General features: G+C 42.1%; 1 protein-coding gene across 5 annotated transcripts in view; it reads left to right on the top strand.

The window, feature by feature from the left end:
- Positions 1 to 6,707: 6,707 nt before the first annotated feature.
- Positions 6,708 to 20,601, top strand: part of APBA2 (amyloid beta precursor protein binding family A member 2) — a 106,310-nt gene continuing 92,416 nt past the window's right edge. For 4 of the 5 annotated variants that reach the window (XR_008733223.1, XM_055716599.1, XM_055716597.1 and 1 more), the window contains exon 1: positions 6,708 to 6,863. The gene's annotated coding sequence lies outside the window, so the exon portion shown is untranslated. The remainder of the gene's footprint in view (positions 6,864 to 20,601) is intronic. The other variant, XM_055716598.1, reaches the window with a different exon arrangement.

Genomic DNA, 20,601 nt, shown 5'->3' with positions numbered 1-20,601 from the left:
CTGAGCTGGTGCTGGGAATATTGATGTGGTATTCAGTCTTTACAAGTTCACTGTAGCTCCCATGGATTAAGTACAGCTTTTGAGAACTGAAATAGTGCTACACATTTAGGGTTGTTTTCTTCTTCTTCTTGTTGATCTGATTTTCAGAATTAATATGTTGACATTTCTTGAATTCTCTGTGATTCTGAAGACAAATACATAAGCCAAGTTACATATGTAACATAGTAATTTATGTTCTGTTGTCTCATGTTTGCAGCATGATTTTTACCTCTGTAACCACAGAAACTGTACAGCTTCTAGGTCAACCCACATTATATTGTTCTACATTTCAGAGCAGAGACCCACTTCTCAGTATAGCTTTAGATATTCCCTTTAGAAATAAAGGGAAAACGAACATTGTATTTTCTGTTTTCACCATTCACCATCTGTGCTTCACACTGATTGATTGGTTCATGTAATAAAAAAATCCATATGTTGTTGTATGGGTGTCTGCAATCAGTAAGTACGTTTTCCTTGGCGTAACAATTACTGCCAAGGAAGTTACCATGCATAAATCAGCATTTAGTTGTTTTATGAACTCTGTGGCTAGGCAGGCAATGCAACAAAAGTACCTGGAAAATTATTTGCCTGAAATATATTTCAGACTGTAATATACTTGTCACATTTTATTTTTTTCAGGCATTGACTATTGGTTTTTCAGGCTTTACCCATAGGAAGATACCTGGGAGAGACCTGAACAAATGGCAATTAATCTTTCCACATACTTTATAAATACAGTTTTCCTATGCAAAAGCACTTACAAAATCAGTGGAAAACACAAGCCGCGTATGTCTTGGTTATGTATGCTGTCCTTAACATTAGAGAGCATGCCAGGATGCTTTATGTTTCTGACAGACTGCAGTCACAATTTGTTGACTTATTCATGGACAGACTTTACTGGTGTATGTTATGCAAGCAGTGTTTGTCCTAATACTTTCTTTTATAGGTTTGTTTTGACATGTCAGCTGTAGAAATAGAAGACTTGCCGTTTCTCTCTAGTTTTCTTACTCCTTAAAAGTAATATTTTTTCCTAGCTAAACCACAAGAACTTTTTATTTTCCTACATCTCTGTATATACAGTGAATAGTTTCAGCTTGATATGAAGGAAGTTCATTTTAGTCAAGAATTTTTACTTAATGGAAATGGAATTATTTGTGTTCTGTGTCATGTTTGCTACAACAAAATACAAGTATAATGTTGACCTGAGATGTAACCAGGGCTTTAAAGACACTGATGCTTCCTCATGAATTTCACTTCTGAAAAAAACTCTGCAAAGCCATGCATTTTTTAAAACTAGATAGTTTTGTATTCAAAATAAATAGTCCTTCTATCATATTTTAAGAAAAATACAGTCTTCTGCAGGGTTCCTGCATTTTATCAAATCAGTATTTAGAGGCTAGTTTGTGATCTAAATTCTAGGTTGTTTGAGTTTAGAATTCCTAAGACTTATGATGGCAAAGCAGGATGATTTGATATTTCTGAAATATGATTCTGTTGTTCTAGGAGACATTCTGTTAGCAAAGCTGCTTTTGTCTTTCCATTCTTTCAAAGATGGGGAGGCATCTTTTCTGCAAAACTAACATAGGAATGCCAAGACTGGAAGCCTTGCTGGTTACATGTCAAGATAATTGAACAGAAGTCTTTGAACCTAATACCCTTCGTTTGGTGCAACAGAAAACAGGGCAGTCCTCCCTAGGTTTATACTCCATTTCTTTGTCCTGTCTGAAGGAGATGGAATTTTGTGTATGGCATGTATCAATACACTCAGAATAAGAGATTGATACAGTACTAGGGAATGGAGATTTTGAGTGAACGATACTGCACTTGCCTCATTGTGATCCCCACCTTAATAGCAGAAAGAGATTTGCAACATTTTTAGCTAGTAACCAGCAATTTTCCTGACTGCAGTGAGGTTGCCTAGCACTAAGTCAGCTGGTGTATTTTGTTCATCATAAGTGTCGTGCTCCTATCTCACTCACAGCTTACACATTTCATCAGAGTCCTCCTAAGTCGGACATCAAGATATTAACAAAAAAACACACCCCCACACACCCCCCCAAAAAAAAAAAAAAAAGAGAGAGTTTAGGTCTGCAAAATTAGTCAGTACCCAAACCTGAGGCAAGCTTATTACAAGCTCTTACCATTTGGTGTGATCAAAGCCCCTTACTAGTCTGGGTATGTGCTACCAGATAAAAGAATTTCCACCTCTAGAGTTATAGACTTGGAAGGACTAGCCAAGAGAGCTGAACAGCTGAAGAATCTGAAGACAGCTAACATGCCTTGAGAGACGTTTTCTGTTCATAAGCCTAGCTCCCATAGACTTCAGTGGGAACAGGATCAGCCCCTACACTTGTAACAAACTTCTAGTCCTTAATCTTACACAAGGGAACCTTCACAAGTCATTCTTTGTTCTGACTTACTAAAGGTTGGGGGAGGTGGGTTAGATATATGGGCCTTACCCTTTGTCACTGCCATGATTATAAAAGGAGAATAACATCAAGAAAAACGGAAATTCAGGGATGGAAACTGCAGCAATAGAGAACTATGATTTGTTTTTTCCAGTGGAGGGACACTTAATGATATACCCCAGTTGCACCAGGTATGGTGCACTGCTGGAAGGAGCAACAGTGATTCAAATAACTGGAGCCTGATTGTTAGTTCAGAAGGGAATTAGACTTGCTGTTGGGTATTTTTTTTCCCAAAGGGTTGAGTGAAACCTTCTTTCCTGATAATGTCAAGCTTTTCAGAAGATGAAGTGTTAATATTTTGCCAGTGAATTTTCTCACATTTGTGAGGTCATTTGTCAAGTGCAAGTTCCCTGTTCTAATGTCTCCCAGTGCCTTCTTTCCCTTCTGAGTTCAAGCATGTTCCTATTTTATGCTGCCTAAGGCAGATGAGACCCATTTTTCTGGACTCCATCAACATTACTCAGGCAGCAAAAGGGCTCATCGTTAAATGATATGAAGTATCTTTTTTTACTTCCTCTATGCAACTCTCAAGTCTCTTCTAGGTGTTAGGAGGAGAACAGGCTGCAGAATTAATCCCATTCCATATAATGAGGCAAACCTAGAAGCAAACAAAAAGCTGAGAAATAACTAACTAAATGCCTTTTAAAAGCTAAGCTTACAGTTTTGCAAATCTGCAAAAACTCTGGCCTTGTCACGCTTATAATGCAGTTAATTCACTGGAATTAAAAAAGTGCAAACACTGGCTATTTCATTCTGAATTCAATCACTTTCATTATTACAGTATTTGCCCAATTTATCACAAGTTTGGGGAGAATGTACTCTTATCACGATGCCACAGCTACAGTGCCTTGATACAATTAACACAGCCTGAAAATTTAGAAAGCTGTGAATGAATTACAAGAGGAACTGAAGACGGCACTTGCTTCTGCAGTCTACTTCCTGGGTGGATAATACTTCTGTGTTTAATGCTGAGACCAGAGTTTACTTTCTTAATGCACATGCAGAAGCATTGCTGTTTGTATTTAAGGACGGTCCTGGGATTTGGACTTTATTGCTAAGATAGGTGAATGGAAGTTGATGCAACGAAGGAAGTCTCACAGAAAGACCAGGAGACATGGAAGTGTTTACAATATCTAGTTGAGGTACTTACAAGTAGGTGCTCTGAATGAGTTCCTTGGTGCTTCATTTGATTCTTTCCTTACAAGAGATTCTTCCTGTAGTGATCTGACTTGGGTTTGTTGGACTGAAGAACACTTAATAAGAGAAAAAAGTTAAAGAGTTAATTGTTTCAATAAATATGCGATTGTTTTATGAAAACAGTTGTCATGTTGGCCAAATGAGGAGACTACAAAACAGAAGAAATCCTTAAAACGGTAGCCCTGGTGCTTCTCATAAGGGTGCTGGGTGGCACTAGACACAGAAAAGTAACTGGCAGTTCAAACTTGGAACATCAAATCATGTAAGATTAATATGGAAATCAAAACTAACAACAATGTATAAATTAATTGGACCAATGCTGACATTTTAAAATGGAAGACCTCACCTTCTTAGGAATGCTAAATGAAATCTGTCACCTTTGATAAGTATTTTCAAAGCACTTTGAACATTTTATGAAATATAGATTTATCTTACTTTGAAGGCGGTGGTTTGCCTCCTGGGATGGTATAATCCTTAAATATCTATAAAATTATGTAATCTATCTGGTTTCATGTTCATTTGCACTGTCTTGCATATGGTTAAACAGCATTGTTAACTGCAAAGTTTATAGTGTAGATTCACAGATGAGAAATAGTTCTCTCCTAAACATTTAGAAATAATGATACATTTTGAACCACTCCTTGACTTTTCTAGGTGTAATCTAAAGTGATCTTTTAACAGTTGTGCTTTTTTAACATGAAAATAGAAAATAGGTACTAAAATCTTCTGTAAAATAGATCTTTAATGAAGATTTTTACTTATTTTCAACATCGCATTTTTTCTGTAATAAAGATAGGTTTAAACCATTATTTTAAAAACAAAAGTTATGAAGTAACTAGTAACTGTGGGTACTCTGTAGGCATATGTGACAATGCACAGTTTGCATTAAATAGGGGGAATATCCTACTTCTCCATCTGTGGCAGGCTTGTATGGAAAAGATTATTTCTAGGAATTGAAGAGTAGCAGAGACGTGCATTATTGGACTGATATTATGCACCCTATTTTTACCTTTCATTTTGATACATAATTTTCTATAATAACCATCTGTCTGAGTCAGTCTCCAAAATTAGGTAGAGGGAGAATGTTTGTAAGGAACTTAAATTTAAGAAGTTTCAAAATACATCCCACGCCTCTGGGACCCCTGCAGTCTTTGAGAGGTCAGTTGTGGTACAATACTTGCAGCTGCAGTAACTTCAAAAAGAAAACATATATCTGTCCTATCAAGCTGGAATACTGCTTTTGGTATACTGATTGAGAAAGTGAAAACTTCCTTATGCACACGAGGCTACTTCAAGTTAACATTTTTTGAGAATTAATAGTATGAATTAAAACATGATTTGTCAAATATTTAAACAACCCGTCTACAAATCATATGAAACATCCCGTAGCTCTGTGTAAAACACACATACATTAGAGTTTACATAACTTTTGAGTTCTCATTATCTTTAGAAGAGAACCAATATCAGTCAAGTAATTAGGATACAGAAAGGGACAGGTGAGAAAAGTCACTATAGAAAACCATGACAAGAGAATAGCCTTTCAGTAGCAAATGGCAACTCTGTAGTTAGTGATTCTTAACAGAAACCTTTACAACTGAACAAAAAAACAAGAATAAAATCCCCCATGAAATATTGTTTCCAGAAAGGACCTATGCATGTACAGGGAATTTGGCTTGGTGCTAAGGAACTGGTAGAGCTACCCCAGGACAAACAAAAGCACACCAAGTTGGACACACAGCTATTATAATGAACATTAATATCTAGCTGATCTGGAAGAAATATAATTACGACAGCTTTTCACTTTTGCCATCACAAGAAAGACCACTTCTTATACTCAAGAATACCTACAAGTCTCAAATTTGCATACTTATGAGCAAGTCGTGTCATAATTGGCCTAATTAGGAGCACTTGATGTCACATGTTACTTATTTACAAAGAATCACCACCATCACCTAGCTGCGGTAGAAAGCTCTAGTTAACTTTCTAAAAAAAAGGGCCATGGAACCAACTGTGTTTGTCATTCACCGTAAGAAACGTTCTTGAAGAAATCCCCTTCACTGAGCTTTTAAATATTACACGTTGCATCTTCCATTATCTTTCTGGGGGATCTTTGTATTATTTGCACAAGGGCATAAAAATCATTATTTGATCTCATTAATTTGGACATATGATGGAATGTGACCAACTCCAGCGCTGTCCCCTGCTGTAATGGTCAAACTCTGGCATTTAATTTCATTTTTGTTGCACTGGAGCACCTCAAGCAATGGGGAAACTTGAGGTCATGAACTAGCTGGCACTCGGGAATGCGTTTCACAGAAATACAGTCTGGAAGACTCACAGAAACCAACATATGCTATGGCCTGTCATGGAAGCAGGGCCCTGAGGAGCACAGCCCCGAGGTGCAGCACCCGGAGGTGCAGGGTGGCCTCACCACGTGTCACAGCGGGCCTGGAGGCCTCCAGCAAACACGCCCGCCTACCCCTGCTGTTTGAGGGCTGCTGCGGGGCGGCCCATGCTGCAGTGAGCCCCCCCTCGCCGCGGGGCGGCCCCCGCTGCAGCCCCGGGGTGCAGGCCCCACGCACCCCGCAGCCGCCTCACCTCGGCCTCCGGGGCCGGCCCAGCTCCTCCGCGGGCAGGTGCGAAGCCGGCGCAGAGCTGGGCCTTCGTCTCGCAGTACCTGCGGAGGGCGCGGCCGGCAGGTTAGTCCGTACCGGGGGCCACCGCTCGTTGCGCCATTTTGTGAGAAACTCGGGGCGCACAAATCCCGCCCGCCCGCCCGCGGTGGGGCAGCCCGGGGGTCCGGCCGCCGCCACCTCCGCCCACCGGCCGAGCAGGACCCTGCGAGCGGCGAGCGCCGCCGGGCGCGGAGGCCGGCAGGCAGCCCCGGGGGCAACCGAGCGGCGGCGGGCGCGGGCCGGGGCGGCGGGGCTGAGGCGGGGCGGGGGACGCCGGGGCGGGACCCCTGAGGCGCGGCGGCGGCCGGGCTATGCGCCATGCAGGTTCCCGGGCGGCCCGCGGTATTCTCGCACGCAGCTTCCCGGGCCCAGCAGCCGCCTCGGTGTGTGGCGCTGAGGCAGGCACACAAAAGAGCGGCTGCAGCTGCCCCCGCGTCCCCGCCGCGGCGCGGGGTGGGGACCGGCCCCGCCGCTGCCAGCAGGGGTAAGGAGCAGGGCCGCGGGGCGGGGGACCGGCGGCCGGAGTGGTCGCGGGGAGCGGCGGCTCCGCCAGGGGTGGGGCGGCAGCATCCTTGCGGGTCCCCTCAGGGGAGCGGGGAGCCCGCGGGGCCGGGCGGGCGCTGAGGGGACGCCGCGGCCATCCCCGCCCCGCGCCAGCGCGGACCTCGCCCCTCTCGACACCGTGCCCGGGGGCTGCGCGCCCCGCCAGCAGCTGCCCCCGCCTCAGCCCCGTCCTGCGGCAGCCGGGCAGGCGGACGGCGAGCCGGGGTGCAGGGGAGCCCCTCGGCACGGCGCGGCGGCGGGGGGCGCCGGCACAGGGGGCTGCCGCCCGCATGTCCCTGCTGGCGCCGAGCCGCTCTCCTGCCCGCCTCGGTGGGGGGAGCCGCGGCGCCGCCACCTCCTGTCAGCCGGCGAGCTGGCCGTGGCCGGGCTGCGCCGGGGAACGCTGCCTGCCCGCCCGCCACCGGCTGCCCGCCACCCATCCCGCCGGGCCGCCCCGAGCCCCGCCGGGCCGCAGCGTCCGCTTGCGGTACTGCGGGAGGCGGCGGCGCTGCGCCCCCCGCCGCCGGGTGGGAGGGCGGGAGGCTTGAGCGGCCGCGGCGGTGCGAGGGGCCCGCAGCGCTGCAGCACCGCCGGGAGTTTGGTTCTGCCTTCGTGCCTCCGGTGCAGCGCACGGACCGGAGCTCTTCCTGCACTCGTCCCGTTCCCTTCATCCTGAGGAGCTGCTCGATCAAATACTTGATTTTTGTCGGGATAAACGGCGTGAGACATAGCATGGGCCGATTCCCAGTTTTGATCAGTTTTTTGAATATGATGGGGGGGTGGGGGGGGTGTTGCCGTAACAAAAGGGGTGGGGGTGGGGGAGAGGGGAAGGGAATGCTGTGTTTGGAGCCGCATCTTGGAAAGGCAGAGACTGGCTTATTTTGCCTCAACTAGCAGCCGGCGCTTTCAGAGTTATGTACTTTGCATCCTCAATGTCGTTTTGGTGGTTGTTGCATGCTAGTGAGGGCATACAAGAAAAGAAATGTAAATAAAGTCAGGAGATCATACGGTGTCCATTGTATAGAGATAATCTGCATTGCACTGATGTTTAAGAAAAGTCTTAAATTGCTCTCACCAGTTTGGGTAAAAAATGCGAGTAGTGTTCCAGTTGTATTACCTGGTCAAGGCCATCCTATAGTCTCCCAGGAATTCCCAGGAAGGGCTGGGAAGTCCATTTGCAGAATAATATTTCATGTATTATGCCTGTTACCCAAGAATACCTCATTACTCAACCAGCAGAACTGAAAAACAGAAGCAACTGCTATTGCAGTTTTACATGGTTGTGTGTAAGCAATAGTATTTCCACGTAAGGTAATTTTAAAAGGCAGGAATTTTAGTCTAATTCTTTACTGCCACTTAAGTAAAAACACAGTACATGCTGGTTGTCCATGCGTTGAAAATCATAACATTGAAGTTTTATGTTAAAGCACAAGATTGTAATTTATCACTGTATAGTCCAGATTCTCCTCTGTACGGGACAGACGAGGGTGAAAGAGCTTTTCTTTCTGTATGTTGTTCTATGAGCACTGAGCTACTAAAGGGGAAGCCACTGTCCTTACTCCACTCTGGGCTCACAGGATTTCAGGCTGCAGGCTTGTTCTTGTATATCTTGGTTGTTGGGCTTCCTGAATCTAAATTTTCCGATAGTTTAGCCCTTATCTGCACTTGGAAATACCAAAACCTATTTTTAAAAATGCAGTGTTGCTTCTAATCAGCAGCTGCATAATTTCTGCCCCTTGATCCTCTGATCATAAAATGTTCTTGAAAAGGCTGTAGGTGCTCAGCTCTTCTGGTGAAAATCTTATGATACTAAGGAAGAATCTCGAAAAGCATTTTTTGTGCAGTTACTTGGGTAATGCCTGTTCAGGTTGGAGACTGGACATGAATTTAAACAAGAGCTAGGTCTTTAAAAAGTGACCTTTGCTTAAGGCTGTGAACATGAGAAACCACTTCAAGAAGCATAATTTTACCATCTCTGCAATTGTTCTGATAAGAACATTTGCTAAGAAATAATTTGTGAAAATACCATGGTTTAAACGTCTTCCAGTTTATATTCCTGTGCCGAAGGCAGGGAAATCTAACAAGAAGTCATCTGTTCCAGGCTGCCAGCTCGCAGAGAGAAATACAGAAGATCCTGATTTTGTCCAGAACAAAATCTTGGTTGTAGCCTTTGAACACATTGAGTTTTAGGTGCTTTTGCAGACTTTTTATATCCATTTCCCTTGTAATCTGTGTTTAAATAAACAAGGCAATGCCTTTGTGGTTTAAGCCATTACAATGATAGTGGCTGGGGAGCAGCCGTGCCAGGAAGGCCCAGAGGTCCTGCTGAACAGCAAACTGCACGTGAACCAGCCATATACCCTGGCAACAAAGGCAGCCAGGAGCATCCTGGTCTGTATGGACAAGAGTGCAGCCAGTAGATCAAGCGAAGGTGCTGTCCCCCTCTATTTATCATTCAGTAGACCACATCTATGATGCTGTGTCTGGTTTTGGTCCCCTCTGGTACAAGGAAAATACTAATGAACTGGAGTTCCCCAGAGGCCACCAAAGTGGTGGGGCTGGAGGCCACGCTCTGTGAGGAGAGGGCGAGGGAGTGCGACTTGCTCAGCCTGCAGAAAGGGAGGCTTTGGGGGACCTAGCAGCAGCCTTCCAGTACTTAGGAGGTCTTCAGGGAAGTGGAGCCAGACTCATCACAGCAGTACATGGTAGGGAATGAGAGACAATAGGCATATGTTGAAATGAGAGGTTCAAACTACATATAAACAGAACTTTTTGTCCCAGAAGGACAATTGCACATGGGAACAGGGAGCCCAGTGAGCTTGTGTGGTCTCTGTCCCAGGAGATTTTTAAGACCAGACTGGATAATGCCCTGAGGAACCTGATCAGGCCTCACGGATGACCCTGGCTTGAGCAGTGTGTTGGACAACAGACCTCTGACATTCTTTCCGACCAGAATTGTTCTGTGATCCTGTGAACAGTTGTATGTTTGTGCTCATCCATACATGGTACAAGAAGCAGATGTGTTTCTAGAAGTCAGAGGGGTTTTTTAGAAAGAACTAGAGCTTCCATTCTAGGGCTAATCCTTGCATCTCAACAAAGATGGAGTATAATATCAGCATGATACATTGGCCTCTATTGCCCGTGTAATAGTACATTACTATTAGGACAAACTAATACCTTACTATAAGCCTCCCTATTGCTTGAAATATATAAACAGAATGAAGAACATACTTCTTGCAAGCGAGAACCTTTCTATGTAGTATTTTTTGGCACTCTTGTGAGGCTGTTAAAGCCTTGCAATATTAGTGCAAGAGACATAATGGTAGTTCTTACAGCTGAAGGAAATAAAGCACTGATGCAGTCTCATGCACTTCACAAGTTAAGAGGAAGAGCTGGAAGCAGAATCAGAATTCACGAGTTTTTAGACATTCCAGAAAACATGCAATTGCTGAGTCAAATGTTCATTATAAGTACTTTGGATACTTGCAAATGCTTTTAGTCTACTGCAGAGAACATTAAAATGCAAGTGGGTTTTTTTTTGGTGTTTTTCTTTTTTTTTTTTTTCCTGAGGACCCATTTTCCCTTGAGAGCTGTGTGAAAAGCAGCTCAAGAAAGCATCATGTGTTTCTTGAAGTGTTCAGTGCTGTAGGCTTGTGCTGCCTGCAGAAGCTGAACATGCAGCACTTAGGCTGTATCATGGCATCCGTGAAAAGAGGGCTTTTGTTCCAATTCTCAGTTTTGTCTGACCTTAAGTCTCATCTTGGCTAATGATAGTGTTCTCAAGAAGAAAAGTCTTATACAACTGGTAAAAACACACATAGAATGAACTGTTTGTTTCTGATGCTGGTAGGTAAACGCACTGTCATTTGAGTACATGATATTCCTTTTTTGTTGCAGTATTTACTGTCTTCATTCACCTGCTGCAGCAGAGGAAGGTGACTTGCACTTCAAAAGGAGTAAGTTAGAGCTGAGCAGAGACTGATACAGAACACTGGGGGATTGATAGGTACTTCCACCTAAGCAAAAGAGGGAGAACTAGAAGCTGTGTAGGTAGGGATGACAAGGATAAGTATCATTGTTCTCCGATGACAGGGTTGCATGAAATACTGCTGGAGATGCATATCCTGTAGTATACTCATGCATGAAGGGATCATTTTCTTTTGAAATAAAGTAAATGAAGAGGAAAGGAAAGTTGGCAAAAAGGTATATAAAAAATCTTGGAATGGAGAAATATGTCGGTTATAACCAGTGTGAGGTTTGGAGTCTAGATAAGGATTTTCAAATAGCAGTGCTTCTGCAATGCAGACATCTGTGCATACCTACCTGGACTACCAGTGGGAGCTGTACGGAGGAGTATTGGGATAGCTGTCTGTTTTGACCTATGAAGATGAAGTTTTTCTTCAGAAAATAGTGCTTCTAGTTATGAAGATTCAGCCACGTAGGAGTAACTTGTTGTTTTTGTTATTGTTACTTAGAAATCAGGTTGAGTATTTCCATTCTATTAATTGAATGAAGTAGGTTTTGAACTTTGTTTGATACAATGATGTTGGGAATATTTGTGCGCATGTTGCCAGCTAGCATTATTTCCAGACTTCTGTCTTTCCTTTTACTTTCTGAGAGATCCCCTTCACAGACGCACTTGTCAACCTTTGCAGAAGTTCCTCTCCTCAAGTCAGTTATACTGTAACACTGATCATTTTCAAAGAGTGAAATCTGCTGGTTTTATTCCTTAAAATGTTTCTGCAAGAGAGAGGCCTGACCTTGGAAGTTTTCTTTTGTATGTCATCTACCTTTGTGTGTTAAGGGTTCACTGGCTAAATCCTTGAAGAATTTAATCCTTGAAGAAGTTCTTTCACCTGAGCACAGTGGTTAGATTTACCTAAGAATTTCATAACGTGGTCATAGCAGGCAAGTTACTTTCTACTGTCAAGAGTATAGCAGCGGCTTCTTAAGAAGAACAAACAAGCAGCTCACAACCCAACATAATAGTTTTGTAACACTAACCATGAGTGGCAACACTGTTCTGGTGCGTGTGCAGATCTGGACGCTTGACCACTGTAGTCCAGAATGCCGAGTGGTGTTGTCTAACATGGGAATGTAAGACTTCCTGGGTTTACTTCCATTTTCTCCAGTAAGGTGTTTTTCTTGCTGTGACTGTAGAAGAGTCATCTCTGCTTTCCAGTTGTTCCACTTCGGATTTCTTGTGAGTGACAGCCAAGTGATTATCTTGGCAGGACACTGCAGGGTTCTCCCAGGGATTTAGTGAGATAGTAATGCCAGTAAAAATTGAACAGAAAATTCATATTTTAGCAGATAAACAGAGATGGAGAATTCATATTCTTATGTGTAGGCTTTCACCATTCCATCTCACTGTGTTAAGAGCCTGAGTCCGCAGAGAGAGCTTCATTCAGCTGAGGTTTTAAGAATGACATCAGAATGATCCCCTGGGATCACTATGTGGTCTGTTCCTGTGGGTAAGCTGCTGAAGAAGTAAGTGTAGGAATAAATGTAGAAGACCTTGGATATCTTGGTGTTCTGGCATTCTAACAGTTGATGTAAACCTTAATTACACTACAAACTAGCAACAGAGAGCAGTGACAATGTCACCTCAATTCTGTACAAACATACTGTGCCTACCTTTGGGTAGTGCCCCTCTGGAAGGGGCTCCTTAAGTATCCTGCCATGCAGAAGACTGCTGGTCTCATGCAAAGTGACCCTGTAGCACCCCAAAATTCTCAGTCACAGGAAGATTTCATTACAGCATTTCATACTATGGAAGAAACAAAGTGCATCAAAAGCCAGGTGGAAGCAACTCATGTCACAAAGCATTTGTGACAGGGCAGGCACTTTTGAAGTGGTTATGGTAATAAAAGTTGGAGAAAGCTCATGTTCTCCTTAAGGGAGAGACCTGTAGACCTGTAAGTGCTGGGTTACTTTAGGAGTTCTAAACTGATTAGAGGAATAAAATTAGCGTATTGGAAAGCAAGGGAACATGAGAGGAAGAAAGGAAAGGAGGAGGGAAACAAGACAACATCTGTATTGATGGTAGTGGTATGTCTGTATATGAAAATACCCTGAGGAGGAAGAGGAAGTGACAGGAATTTTTGAAGTGCAGGCTCTGAAAGAGTGAATGTTTAGGTAGAAGTAGGGAGCCTGAATGAAACAGAATCAAGGTGATACCTGCCTCAAATTGTATGAAACACAAGACTCTCAAGTCATCAGTGTGCTGTCTACAGTAAACCAGGATAAACAACTACCAAGGAACAAAAATTTCAGGCTCCATGTCTGTCTGTTGTTTTTTTTGGGTTTTTTTTTTGGTGCTGGATGGTTCCAAACACATTCAGACAAGTGCTTCTAAATAGCATTTTCCCCCCCTCTATACAAGTGATAACATAGGGTGAGTGAGAAGCCCAAGGTCCACAAGGACAGCACCTGTCTAAGCAGTATTGCAGGAACCTCCCCAGAGGAGTAGCAGTGTTTGGCATTCAGCGAAATAGCTGATCTTTATGTGGGAGAAAGAATAATAAACTAAGATTCCCACACAGCCTTCCACATATTTAATGCCTTCATGCACTAGATAGAAACAAAGGTACTTGGGTGGACTTTCTGTCACCCAGTGTGCCCTTCAAAACCAGAATATCATCTGCTGTACTTTGCTGGTTAGCCTGTCTTTCTAGGGAGTCTCGGAAGTGCTAGATAACTTTGTCGTTTCCTGCCCCAGCAAAATGGTAATATATTCCTGAGTGCCTCCTTACTGAAGACTGGAGCAGCTAAAGAGAATGAAGGTTGGACAGACCAGATTCTGGTCTGGAATGACATAGGATTTACATCCCCCCCTCCATCACCAAGAGTGAAATGACATCAAGCAGCTGATGTTGCTCTCTAGAATCACTGCTACCAGCTACTACAAAAATATCATTTCAGTGCAAGGGCAAGTGCACCCTTTTGGTTTAGTCAAATCTTAAAATAGGCCTCAAAATTCACACTCTAAAAGCCAAGAGAGATGTCTTTTCAACACATCAGGGAGAGCACATGGAGATGGGATTGCTTGTTTCTTGTTCAGAAGCAAGATTGCTTCAGAGCTGCTGTACTCATATATATATATATATATACCCACACCAAATCAGTCTCCTGGGAATGAAATATTGTATTAAACACTGTTACTATGCATATCCTTCCCCCTCCCTCCCCCCCCTTTGATATTTTCTTCTAATCTGTAGCTTTTCTGTCTATTAAGAGTGGTCATCCTGACTGCTACCAGATTTTACAGGGTTGCTGTGTTGTCTTGAGTTTCAAAGACCACTACATCTACTGATGCAGGAATAGTCGTAAAGGCAGTTACACAAAGAACACAAACGTTTCTACTCTTATAAACTGATCCAGTATGGGAAAGAAGCAGACTTGCCTCTGTTCCAAATTCTTACTATGCAGCATAGCATGTTGTTGCCATGCTACCAGAACTGCTTGCCTTGATATTTAAATTTACCCTTAAAAGATTTGTATTTAAAAAAGAGTGAACTGTTGACAGTACATTGAAATATAAAATAACCTGACAAGATGTAAGCCGTGTCGCCAATTTGTTCGTGTATTTTTGACCTCTACATGTTTTTATTTTTCTTCCTGAATAAACCCCAACCATAATAACAAATCTTAGAGATGAACAAACCAATTAAATATGGAAAGGTTCTGTTTGTTAGTGTAATAAATGTTTATATCAAGGGAGGAGTATGAATTACAGTTTCAATACTTAACAAAAATGTGCATTTTGCCAACCTCAGTAAGTGCCTCTTGCTATCCTTCGTAGTCTCTGATTTAGCACTACAGAGGGAAATTGGAGTAGTTATATTTTCTTATTATTGCTTGGTTGTGAAAGAGAAAGGAATGCTGTTTTTATATATATATTTATATATATATAGACATGCACGCACACACACACACACAATGTCCTTTAGGCACAAAATCATGTGTTACTGGAAGACAACCCTTGATTAGAGATAAGGCAGCTTTAAAAAGAAACTTATCCCTGTGATATTCTTAGCTAGTCAATCAGTGTGGCTTTAATTATGTAGAAGTATTTGATGTATTATGGCCCAGGAGATAAGAGCTGTTGCATACTGGATGATAGAAAGGGAAGGAATTCTGTTGGTGACTAGAAATTCCATGCTCAGTGCTGCATCAGAGGCATAAAATAAGCGGTGGAGGGGAAAACTTCCTGATTTGCATTGCATTTCTGATTCCAATATTATGAAGGCTGTTGGTGGCAGAATTCTTCATTCCTGGTAAATGACTACCTGCTTCCTTGATGGAAGACTTGCCATGAAAAATATCTGTGGTATCAGGAGTGTGCCTCTAAGTCAGTTGTGTTTGGTTTGGTTTTGGGTTTGTTTGTTGTTTTTTTTTGAGTAAATAATTCATGGTTTTGTGTTTCTAATGGTGGATAGAAATCTCCTCTGTTCTTCCGTGAGTAAAAGGCACAGAAGGTGTCTGTTATGATACTTGCTGTTTTCAGTACTTGGACAGAGACCACCTTAGGGGTTTTAGCAGCTCTGTTCCACACCTATCTGCAGTGATAATAAATTATGTCTACAGCATGTGTTTCATCAAATATTTGTCCTCGATTTATTCAACTCATCATAACTGGACCCACCAACTAGCAGATGACCTAATTAGTAATAATGATTTGGGGGGGAAAAAAGTGCTGTTAAGATTATATTACTCTAGGGATGAATAACATTGTGTCAGTTTTATTGCAGCATAAGATATATATGTTGGTACTGTAATTCTTTTGTACTGTCACGCAAGGTAAGATTTAGCTTTTGAACTTCTTATCAGGAAGTGTCAAAGCAAAAGAAATAAATGTGATGGCCCTGTTTTCAGACAGGGAGTCACTGAAACGCCTTGCCCAGGATCATTCACCCTGCTGGGTGACTGAACTGGGAACGATACCAAGAACTCTAGAAGAGCTGCCTAAAGGGATAGCCACTGTTCTGTCTTAGCCTGTTTTTTTCTTTGTACGGTAGCATTTAGGAGAATTACAAACTGTTAGCTGATCTGTTTTCTGTCTTACAAGTATCTTTCTCACATTTTAGTACAAGAATTATTTACTTCACGAGAAGGCACTTTGTGCAAAACATAGTAAAGAACCTTAGTAATCTATGCTTTGCTTCCTCAAGACTGGAATGGGGGAAAACTGAGGGGGGGTGGGGATTTATTACAGTGCTGTTAGCCCTTTGGGACAGTATTATTTTTTTATTTCCTGTGCCTATCTGTATTTGTTTTGGAGGTTTTAAATCACAGTTTAGTAAAATATCTGGCTTATTCTTGAGCCAACATGGATTTAACTTAAATTTGTTAACCCTTTTTAGTGTTCGGAGTCTTAACAATATTTCATGGTTTAGTTAAGGCTTCAGCTGCTGGCGTGTGAGAATTGCAGCTTCGAGTTTCTACTCACATAGGCTCCAGGAATGAAGAAACTGTGAATGCGTACTTTAAACATCTGCGGACAATATGATACTTTTAAATAAGTTTGGAAGTCTGATTGGCAGTGCTATAGCAGTTGTAGTGGAAATAAGTTCCTTAATATTAACCAGCATCTGTTTGGATGATATAAGCTTGAGTTACTGGTTTTCTTTCTGATGGTACTTAACATTTTTATAACCATTCATAATAGATATAAACAAGCCAAATTGCCGTCCAGAGTTTCTGAACCCGCTGTTTTATCAGTAAATAGTCCATGGTGTTACATATTCTCATCTGTGTAATGATAATCCTGATTAAATTAATGTAGTAATTAAGGTAATGTAATAACCTACTGTGGTACTGATAAATACCATCACGAGGTTGGGAAACATGAAATCTGTATGCTGCTGCTCTACGTTTCCCACCTTGAGCTCTGGCACAATGAATCTCATCTTTTGACAGGATGAAATCCATATTGCCTTTAAGGTGATACCTCTCTCATCATCAGGTGAACTTGTGATTCTTAACTGGGGCTGGCAAATGAGGCTGACCCTAGCTGACAACTTGTGACACGTTGGTCCCATCGACACAATCATTGTCATCTCCAGCGGGACTGATAGTAGTCCTTCCTCCTCCTCTTTGCTTCAGCCCAGCCTGTGAGGCTCAGCAGGAGCGGGTTCTCTTGCTGAGCTGCATGCCAGACTGCCTGGCACAGGATGCGTGCTGAAGACTGCAGAGAGCCCCACATGCCATGAAGGCAAGCAATGGGGGAAATTCAAACAGGAAATTTTAAACAGTACAGTTTGAAGATTTCCATACATGTGGAACTAAACTAAACAACACAGTAGCACACCAAATGAAATGGAGGTGCTTGAAAAAAATATTTATTGTGGTGGAGCCTGTGAGCCAACAAAGTGTATAGGAGCCATTTGTGGCAGGTGTTTACAAAGATGGCAGTAGACTGTCATTGCTCAAAAGACTGACCTATCTAAATAGACTCAATGGTTTGGTATCTTATGTTTATGTTTACCTGATAGAGGAAAAGAATATTGCAAGAGTGTAAAAATGTGGTACAGAGCCAATAGAACCTTATATTATGGTAGAGATAGAGTTTGAAACACTGGATTTAATCAATAACACACAGACCAAACATTTGCTGAAAACTTGGAATAATAGGTATGTCTATAATTATCAGTTAAAATAGCTTAAATGTACTTAACTGGAAAATCTCAGTTTGGTTTTGCTATTTAGTTGAATTTTACTCTTAACCTTCTTGCTGGCTTAAACTATGAGGATAAAAATAATTACCTTTATAAATGAATGTATTAAATAATTTGCCTATGTAAATATGAATAGCATGTGGAAAAAACGTTCTCTGCCACAGAGACTAGAAAAGGATGGCATTGTAGTTATTACACTATTTCCATTATTGTTGTTGTTCTTGACCAGTACTGTGTCAATGTGTGGGTGTGTTTTTGTTTTTTAAACAAACTGCCCAAAGTCCACTTCATTCATCTGTCACTTGTGGACTGACTTACAGATTTTTAAGCTCTTTGTGGCAGGGATGTCTGCAGAATACTTAACATAATGAAATCTTGGTTAATGGACTTTTCCACAACACATATAATTTAGGATTTATTTGCCCCCAGCTGACAGTTGTTACCATAGCAAATACAAGATGAAGAATTAAGTGGAAAGGAAAATACTGTGTGACTCTTCAGGGCTGGAATGTGATAGATACCAAAGGGCACAGAATTTGATTATAGCTGTGCAATGCTAGGCTATATATGATGGTAGAAAGTTGTATCCTGCAGGGAAGTCTTCTAAGTGCCTGCCAAAATCCATTGGAAAATTGCAGGGAAGGTCTGCACCGTGTTAGGTAGTTCTACAGTTGTGGGCAACTTCTGTTATTAAGGGACTGCATGTATCTTTGCAGTTCAAGTGGCGGGAAGCTAACCTTTGATTTGAATTGTGTGTAGTCAGCTGCATTTCAAGACCTTGGTTTTGCTACAAGTTACAAACTTCTCTGCAGTACTCTGGTCCCCCAGGATGTCCCACCAGCTCCCGGCAGGACTAGGGCTCTGTGGGAAGTTCTAGTTACCACTAGGAGGCTGCCACGGTGTAGTAGTTCAGACCATAATAATTAGGCTTAGAAAGATGAAACCTAGTTGGCATAATGATAGAAAAAACAGGAATTTTTCCAATTGTTAGAGGAATTAGCCTACATTTGACTTTCCTAATGAGCACAAGTATATAACGTGTAGCACTCTGTAAGGATCATATTCCGCCAGCCACAATACGTTGTACCATGTATATGTATTTGCTACTGTAGACAAGACATTACTTGTTCTAAACTTTATACCAAAATTTATACACATACTATCCTGAGCATCAGTTGAAGATGAACCGATCTGTTTATGAACAAATAATGAAAACACTGAAGAGTAAGTATTAGTGAGACTCATATTGCCATTTCCATTCTTGCCTTAGTAGCTACTTGCTGCATGTTTAGTGATGAGAGATGCAGAGTACTGAATTGGAAAATTCATCGATAAATAAAAAATAGACTGACTCATAATGTACCAGCGTGATGTCTCAGGTGAGGTGTTTCAGTGATTTATCAACTCTTTCATTTTGAAAGAAAAAACACATACTTCTTGAAAGTGTTACAAAATGCATAGCTACATTTACCGAGAGCCTAGGAAATGTACTGTTTATTTAAATACGTTAAGCAAAACAGAATTATCTTACGATAAATGCAATAACATGCAGGGGAAATCCTTGTTTTCATACTAGTTTTTATGTCTATTTCTAGAGTTCATTAATGTTCCCCTAACCCTTTGACAGCCAGTATGACACCAGTAAGGTAACAGGCAGATATGGAATGTAAGGCTTCCTGTGTGTAGGTGTCTTCCGTGCTGCTACCCAGCTATAACTTTCCCTTGTAGTGGGGTACAGCAACCTTGCACTGCAGGATTGATGCCTTTTATCCAATAGATCTGTTACATATGTTTGTTTCCCATGTGATACCATTATTTTACATGCTGCACTTAGACCAGCTGCAGTCCATAACAAATCTCTTGTTTAGGTCAACTGCAGATCTCATTAACCCTGCTGACACTGCATCCGATTCAACCACAGGGTATGCTTACTGATGAGAATGGCTGAAGCTGTATTAATACTTTTTGGAATATTGCATAATAGTGAGTTTTTAGACGCCTTCCTGTTCTGTGCTGCATCGTTGCCTACTTAGCCTGTCAGTTTCTGATAGGGAAAGTATCTACATGTGTGTGAAGAAAAAAAAAATCAACCCAAACCCCAGGCTTAAAGTCTCCAAATAGTTAGGATTTTGGTAGATCACTCGACCTCTCAATGTTCCCATCTCTAGCAGAGTGCAGGATGGCAGAGAAGGTAATGAAAGGGTAGCCAGCTATTGTCTCTTGTACTTCCCTGAAGTAGTTACTGAGCCTGGAGGAATGACATGCGTACACTCAAAGACTGTTCAAGAGGTGTAATCTAAAAAGATAAAAAGAATATAGTATAAGCTGCCAAAGGCTCATGCCAATCTGATCTACATTTTCTGCTCTAATATTTGTGTTTACTTTTATTTTCATAACAACAATATTTCAGCTTTATCACAAACCTGTAGAGGGCAGGATCTAGAGTCCCCAGTGCTTCAAACAGTTGCTCTCCCTGTAACAACTGGCAAAAGTGAGATAAACGTTCAGTTACGAATGTCTGAAGGAGAATGACTGCTTCCTCAGACGTTCAGGAGGCTGATGTTATAAGGGGAACTATGCTCAGGAGTGGTTCATCTATTGAGGTTTCATCTCCCAGCAACAGACTTTTTTCTTTTTTTTTTCCTTGAATCATAAAGATTCCATTGTGTTGGTACAGAAATCACATAGTCAAGATGCCTTTTTCCAAAGGTGGTCAGAGACTTGAATAAATATTCAGTCCCTTCCTCTTCTTACCAGAACCACCCAGGATCAGGAGTTAAGCCAACACTTTTTGATGCCCTACTTTCTCTGAGGAAGCTTAAGTCAATTTTCAGCAACTTCTCCAACTAGACAAGATCCACATGCCTCCCTTCTCCTTTACAAGCCCCTAGGATCTGATGGGATAAGACTTGTGCATTGAAGCCTAGGCAGCTAATGATGTCTGGCTTATGGCTTTAAGTGGAGCCTTTGAAACAACACAGTACCTACAGTTTCAGCACA

This window comes from Falco cherrug, chromosome 7 (assembly GCF_023634085.1).
Source record: "Falco cherrug isolate bFalChe1 chromosome 7, bFalChe1.pri, whole genome shotgun sequence".
NCBI classification, from domain to species: domain Eukaryota; kingdom Metazoa; phylum Chordata; class Aves; order Falconiformes; family Falconidae; genus Falco; species Falco cherrug.
Note: the sequence above shows the minus strand (reverse complement) of the source record. Positions and strands in the feature narration are given on the sequence as shown.